The following is an 8,294-nucleotide window of genomic DNA, read 5'->3' on the forward strand; positions in this document are numbered from 1 at the left end:
GGCAAGAAGAGCAAGGAAGAGGGTCCGAAGGCAGGGAGCAATAGCACGGGCGTGGAGGCGGGAGCAAGCCTGGCCTGGCAGAGGGGCAGCCAGGGGCCAGTGTGGCCGCAGTCACTGGGCAGCGGGGCAGGGGTAGCAGCTGAGGCCAGAGGGAGGCCCTGCAGGAGTTTGGGCTGTACCCTAAGGGTTCCGGGAAGCCAGTGGAGGAGTGATTTCATAGCGCTGGGAGCGGGAAAGCAGGAAGTCTGCCCGGAGGATTGCGGCTGGAGCCCAGAACACGTGCTGGGCATGGTTTGCTCTCACCAACGTCTCCCCCCAGCGTGTCTCCGGCCCCCTCTGGCCCCCACACCTACCATGACTCTGTGTGAAAGGGCGGGTCTCTCAGAATGGTGGTGTCGTGCTAGCAGACGCAGCACTATCATGTTGTGCCAACCTGCTCAGAAGTACGTGCCTCCCCAACCCCGAGGCCACACCTGCGTGGGAGAACAGCCTCCCTGCTGCCCCCACCGTGGGGAGCACACACTTGTGCTGCTGCAGGGCCCTGCTGGAGGCGGAGATGCCCTTCCCATGCCAGGCCTGGCAGGGCAGTCGTCAGGAGGGCACTGTGGGGGCTCACTCTCCAGACCTCCAGGCTGAGCTCACTGTCACGACCAAGCAGCCTCTGGTCCACGCTGGCCAAACAGAGACCCTGCAGCTACCTTAAAGGCAGCATCTGGGGTCCTAAGACCATGTGAGCAGACCAGCAAGTCAGAAAGCACTGTCCACCCGGGGTCAGGCAGCCAAGGGCCTGTGTTACGGAGCCCAAGATTCTTGAAAGGGAGCTACGAAGAGGCATTTAATCCAACCTCATCCATCCATTCGTTCATTCAATAAATGTTCGTCAAGCACCTACTATGTGCTGTACATTACATTAGTGCCAGGTTATAGACTAAACGCGGGGGACTACATGGTGAACGAAATAGAAATGATTCCAGTTCTCACGGACGGTAGTATTTTTAGGAGGATGAACAGTCACAAAACAACCCTACAAATACATAATTCTGAACCACCACAAGTGAGAGAAAACACAAGAACAAAGCATGCGGTGTACGTTTCAGATCCAGGTGTGGGCAAGCTTGATTCAACAGTACCAGCATGAATGGCTCAGGTAAGATCAGAGTCACAAAACGTCGTTTTGAAGGATGCTTATAAACACCCACGATGCCTATGTCATATACGAATCTCGTTATTCATAGTCCATGCCAAAATAAATAAATATGAAAATTATGCTGTAGAGAAGGTCTGAGGTCTGGCTAGTATTGAGATTAGCTGGCAAATCCTGATGCTAATGAAAGTTCTTAAATTAAATGATCTGTTGACTGCGTCTGCAACACAGGGAGAGCAGACGACATGTTTGTGGAGCGTCTCCTGTGTCGGGCCCCGTGGAGGGCCCTGGGGGCCCCAGGCACAAGCACCCTGGATGTTCACTGTTACCTGGAAGTAAAGTGCTCTCACCTGCACGCAGGAAGCCCCCTCCCAGTGACTGCCCCACTGTGCCCAGTGAGGGACAGCCAGGCTGCAAATTCCTGGGCAGTCTATTCTGCTTTGCTTCAAGATTTGACCTTGTCGCCAGATTTCTGTTGAGATTAACCTGGCAGAGTTTCGAATGTACTTCATTCTACAGCAAGTGAGGTTTTCACACTTGATGAAGTCAATTATGCCTATGTCTTGGTGAAGCAGGCCCAGAAGAGGAGGTTTGCAGGGCAGAACAGTCTCCTTTGAGATTAGGAAACGCAGCATTCATGTTTCTGGAAAGAGTGCCATTTCTGTCGCCAGTGTGATTTTGTACCCACTTCAGCTGTGTTCCTCTCCAGAGCAAAATCCTCCTCCTCCCCCCGACCCATCTCCTCTCTCCTCCTCTTCCTCCCTTCTCTCTCCTACCCCTTTCTCCCTCTCTTTCCTCTCCTCCTTTTAAAATCAATCCACATATATTTGGCTTTGATTTGGGCTGTAGTAGTGATCGGGGGATGTAATGTCAGAGGAAAATCAGGTGACCCGGAGCTGCTGACCTAATTTACAGGCATTCCCATCGCCTCTGTTTTTCTGTAAAAATGGGAACAATTCAATACCCCGAATATTCATCTGAGCATGTATTTATCTTCTCCAGTCTTCTGGGTTCCGTGAGGAATAAAACAGTGATGAACAGGGCAATGTCCTTCCTCTCAGCGCCTTCCTATCTCAATGGGAACCTCCCGTCTAACGGGAACTTTCCGTCTCAAGACACTAGAGACAGACCCCAGCGCGAGAATCTGCGCAGCCACAAGGAACTGAGAGCACAGGCTCTGAGTGCTAGAAGCTCAGGCTCCATGTGGGTCGGACAAAGGCTTCATACACAATGTGGGGCTTTAACAAAATGAAACGCAATGAAATTTGGAAAGATCTGGAATTGGAGGGGTAGGCATTTCTGATTCTGATAAAGGGAGAACAGGTGCTGTCATAGCACCAAACTGTCCCTCCCTCCCAAAGTCCCTGTTCCTAACCTGAAGGGACCAGCCTTCTGGTTTCCTGCCACTCTTCCCCTTCATTGCAGCCCCTGACCCCCAGCCAGCTTTCGTATCACACCTTTCCTCCTCTCAACCTTGCTCATCGTGTGGGAGTCTCCTTCAGCACTCCAGGCAGGACCAAATGTCCTGGGGATGCTGGCAAAGCAGTGCACGTGGCAGAAGGGCCCTGGACTTTGACATCACGCTGACCTGAGTCTGACCCCTGGCTCTGCTCAAGACTCACGAGTCAATCGACAAGTCTAGCAGAGTGTCCAAGTCCTCTCCCATAACTGGGGTGACAATCCTACCTCACAGGGCTGCTTTCCGGATTAAATAAGGTCATGCAGACAGAGGCATCCTGGAAATATTAGTTCTCAATTTTCCTCAGTTGGTATCAACTAAGCACAGTGGCGAAGAACACCAACTGGTGAGGCAGACGGTGAAAACGTTCACATTCTAGAATCTGATCGTGCTCGCTTGGTCTCTGGTTCCAGGTTCTTTTGGACAAGCAACCTGTCCTCCCCGAGCTGCAGTCTCCTCATCTATAAACAGAGCTACCCAAAGTCCCCTGGAGGGCTGTGCTCAGCATGAAAGCAGATGCACATGAAGTGTCGAACCTGGTGGCTCGTGTGGAGAAGGTGCTAGCATTGCCACCATGGCCACAGATATTGGACCCCTTGGTGGCATTGGGCAAGACCTCCGTACCAACCTTAGAAAGACGACAAAACAAGTCGGAAACAACGAATTGTCTCTACCAAGTGTTCACACGGGGTTTGCCATCACTAATAAAGGTATCTGCAGGCAGGAAGTGTATTTGGAAACAGGACCTGGGAGCCTCAAAGTGACTGATTTTCTTGAGTTGCCCTTTGGAATCCGCACACCATATCCTGTCCTCCTTAGAATTCACACACTGCCAAGAGCTAGTCATGTATCAGGAACAGAGTAATCAAACCTGGGGCAGCTGGCATTCTGGGTCGCTTTGTTTGCTAACTTAAAAACATACCCAGCACGCTGGCAACGACCCATCAGCCTGCTTCAAGCAGGTCAGAGCCGGGGGACAGGAGAGCTTGCCTTGTCTGCTTTTTAGAGTGACAGCCACAGAGATAAAAGCTTAATGTGCCAATTGTCTTTCTGTTCTCAGGTGCCCAGTAGCACTGAATGGGCTACCTCGTTCTAAGGAGCCCATGGAGGTTGGGTGTGTGAAATTGGAAATGGAAGGAGACTCAGTTGATAGGATGGTGACACCACTACATTTTTAATCAGGACTCCGAGTGCCCTGGGCTGTCCCCAGGACTCTGCTGTAGGGCCTGGTTCAGGTATTTTCACATTTCTTAGGTCCATGTTAGGCATAAGGAACAGAACAGAGGGACCAGGCTGGATTCAGCCCCCAGGAATAGAACCCCTTGCAGGAAAACCAAAGGAACACATATCTGAACATATCTTCATGCTTCTCGGCAGGATTAAAATGAGTGATGCTAACAGAGCCTGCCTTTATTATGACGAAGTATGCCAGGAAACTGGTGTGGGGCAGGAATATGCTCATCCTCCCCCAGTTATATTTAACAACAATAATAAGAACGAAAGCACCTCACGCCGATTGAGTGCTTACTATGGGCCTGGCAGTTTTCTATGCACATAATTTAGTGCATTCAATTGTCACCACAACCTTATGAGGTGGGGTGCTAGTATTCCCATTTTATAGAGGGGAAAACTGAGGCTCAAAGTGCAAAAGCAAGAACCAAGAGGTAATATTCACATGGGCCCAGCTATCAAAGAGCCCACAGTCTGGTGATGGGCTCAGTGGGTTGGGGATAAATAAGTTGGTCGCCAGCTGCAGGCAGACATGACGCATGACCTCACCTCAACACACGTAGTGATGCTGAGGAGAGAGACGTGGGGAGAGGATGGGGACGAAGGGTGTGTCCGAGCCTGAAAAGATTGGTAGGATTCTAACAATAAATCAAGATGGAGGGACAAACGGAAGGGACTCCCGGTGGAGGACACTGCTGCGGCAAGGGCACAGAAGCAAATCTGGACGGCAGGAAAGAATTCCAGTGTGACCAGACTGGGCATCCACAAAAGGCAGGGCTAGAATGAGGAGGGGCTGCTATGGGAAGCCTTGAATGCCAAGTGGAGGGGACTGGGCTTCATTTGGTCAACAGTAGGAAACAACGACAGTTTGGAGCAGTGTGTGGCCAGCATGCTGCTCTCCCTCTTGGCCTGGGGAAGGAAGTAGACAGAACAAAAGTGGGCTTTGGAGTCAGGCCCTTCTGGTATTAACCTTGATTTTCCTCATGGATTTGTTGTGTCCTTGAGAAAGTTACCCAGCTTCTCTGAACAAAGAGCATAATTACATGCATTTCGTAGGCTTTTGGAGAGAAATAAATATGACAATATATGTAAAGTGTGAGGTATGTGGTAGGTATTCCAGATGGTGGCCAATATCATATCATTTATTAATAATAGGAACTCTCTAATTTCACATTTTTGATGCATGTTTCCAAAAGCCTTGCTTTTCTAGGATCTGTCCTTCTGAAACTGAAAATATAAAGATCCACCTCATCTTTCTGCATGAACTCCTACGCAATCTTCAAGACCCATCTCAAAAGTTTCCTACACTGTGAAACCTTTGCCAATACAAAGCAAGTCACTCTGTCGGCCATGCCTCCAGCCTGGCCTTCATAACATCTTATGGTAATTATGGCTGTTTATGGGCTATCTTCTCAGCCAGATTGGGAGTTTCTGGAGGCACAGAAACTGCGATGCTCCCCTCACTTAGTGGTTCTCCAAGTGTGGTGTGCAGAACTCTGGGCAACCCCGCCCCAAACCCTTGCAGGGGGTCCTCAAGGTCAAAACTATTTGCATAGTACTCTGGGATATTATTTGCCTCTTTCATTGTATTGTCATTTGCACAGGTGTTGGTGAAATTGCTGTCACCTTAATACCAATCAAGGGAGTGGCACCAAAGTGTACAAGTAGTCATTGTATTCTTCCCTGTCACACACTGGCGTTAAAAATACATGCCAATTTCACTTAAGAACATTCTTAATGAAGCATTAAAATTTTAAATTATTAAAACTCTCAACCCTTGAGTACATGTCTTTTTAATAATCTGTGTGAAAAAATGGAAAGTATGCATAAAGCTCTTCTGCTGCCTCCCAAAGCACAATGGTTGAAGGTAATGTCTAGGAGAAGCACACATGTGATTGTCTGAATTTGAGCTGAAATAGCCACTTTTTTCACAGAACATCGTTTTTACTGGAAAGAACTGACAAATCGCGATTATTCCGATTTGGGTATTTAACAGATGTTTTCCCAAAAAGGAACAAAATGAACCTGTCACTTGAAGGAAAGCAATTGACAGTATTTGTTGCCAATGATAAAATTCAAGCTAAGCGAAAATTAGAAGTTTGGAAAATTTTATCTGCCACTGTGAGCTTGGCAACTTCCCATTACATTTCTCTGATGAGATCTGTGGTAATATTGATGCATATGATTTTTTGATACTGTATAACGACATGTGTCAATATTTGAAAGATTTGTAGGAACCAGTGAAGCAATAGTTTACAAATGAACAGTGTATGATGTTATCAAACCATGCGTGGGTAAGAGGTCCATTCAAAGGGCAAGACCAGCGGTGGGGAACCTTTTCATGTAGGAAGGCTGCATTAATTTAGCTGTAATCAAATAAGTCCGCATCCAAGAAACTTCAATTAGATATACTTTAAAATGTACATTATTTTGTAAAAATCTAACTACTATGTACTTAATAATTTAAAAAATGAAAACTATTTGTTAATCTTAAAATTAATTCACCTTTTAATGACTTTGTCGTGTCTGCTTTTTGTTGGAAAACATTCGAATATTTGATTGCAGCATGGAAGTCCACAGTTTCAGTTGACCCTCTAGATGGATATCAGTCATTTGTGTCCTTAAGGGCGTCTTGATTTGGGTTAGGTAGGAAAATGTAGATTCATAGCAATAAGTGGTTGAAAAGTAAGAAAGCATTTTTTGGGCATGTTGTCAAAGGCATTGAGTATTCTACCGCATTTTTCCATATTTCAATTGGATCTTTCTTAGCATCAAACAACGACTTTAAAAAATCATCTACTGAGAGCTCAATCAATTCCATCTGTAGTTCTTTAGGGGCCTTGGTGATACCAACCAGGTGACGCTGGAATGCTAATTTAAGTGTGATGTCATGATTCTCAAAGTCAGTGAACCTTTCATTGTATTCTCCAATTAATAGGTCTATAACAGCTGCGTAGTCTTCAAATTATTTGCATATATCATCCTGCTCATCAATGACCTTTGCTAACTGGGGAAAATGTTCATCCAAAATTTCCTTTTGAAGAAGTGTTTTGAAAAAAGATAGCTTCTTTTGAAATGCTTGGATTTTTTTTTTTGTCACATATCATATATAGATTTCATTTTACCTTGCAAAGAAATATTGAAGTTGTTTTGATTTGACACGATATCACACAGAAATGCTGCATTCCTATAGAAATTTTCTTTCAATAATTCACATTACTGATTCCATTCTTCATAAAACATAACTATCTGTTCTCACAGAGATAAAATTTTGGCTAACACCTGTCTCTGTGATAGCCAACACACTTTAGAACGATACGGCAAATCCACACTGAATACCTCATCATTCAACTTTAGCGTGTTACGAAACTGATGATCCCGTGCTACATTTGCAGGAATATGATCAACAATATTTGTAACTTGTTGAAAAATGTCACTTAAAATAGTGGCATTAGCACAGAGATTTTGCTGATGCAAAATACAAGGAAAAGAAATGAGAGCATTTGGATCTGTTAATACTTTTTTTAAAATCGTGTGATAAACCCTTCATGTTTTCCTGTCATGGAGGGTGCGCTGTCTGTATACACACTCACTAAATTTACCAAATTCAGCCCAACTTCAAGACATTTATCTTGAAAGTTGTTGAAGCTATCCATTCCCCATGTTCTGTTTGCAAGAGTGCCCAAAGCAAGTAACTCTTCATAGCAAAGAAAATCTTCTGTTATGACCTCAACAAAGTATAAAACCTGCACTAAGTCAGTAGTATCAGTTGATTTATCCAAAGCAATTGAACAATATATATTTTCCTTTTGAAGTATTGCATGAAGTTGTTCTGTTAAGTTGAAGGCTAATTCATGTTGCTGATCAGTTATGGTTCTCCTTGAAAGAGGCAGTTGTTTGTACTTTGAAACGTTATCAGGGTCTAAGCATCCTACAACTTCAACAATGCATTCTTTCCCAATTTCTACATCACTGAATGGCTTCCCTTTTTTCCTGAGTGCATTAGCTACTTTTTTTCATTATTTATTTTTTTATTTATTTATGTTTATTTCAGAATATTACAGGGGTACAAATGTTTTTGGTTACAAGGATGGCTTTTGTAATGCTTGAGTCAAAGTTATAAGTGTGCCCATCACCCAGATAGTGTACATTTTCCCCTTTAGGTATGATTTCATCCATTCCCTCCTCCCCGCCCCACTGCCTTAGCTACTTTATAAGTTGCTTCAATGACATTGTTTCTAGGTCTTATTGCTGCTTGGAAGAATTGTCTTTACTTTTGCTTTTCACCTTTTAATTTCTGCAATACAACCTTTCACATCTCTCGCTCTAATTTAAAATATTTGTGGTCCTTATGAGTGTTATAATGCTGATAAGCATTGAATATCTTTAATGTTGATACTGCAGTTCACAAAGCAAGCAAATCATCTTATCTTTAGCAGAAACAAGATAACATTGCCCTTC

The sequence above is a fragment of the Propithecus coquereli genome, unplaced genomic scaffold (assembly GCF_000956105.1).
Source record: "Propithecus coquereli isolate 6110/MARCELLA unplaced genomic scaffold, Pcoq_1.0 Scaffold301, whole genome shotgun sequence".
Classification (NCBI taxonomy): Eukaryota; Metazoa; Chordata; class Mammalia; order Primates; family Indriidae; genus Propithecus; species Propithecus coquereli.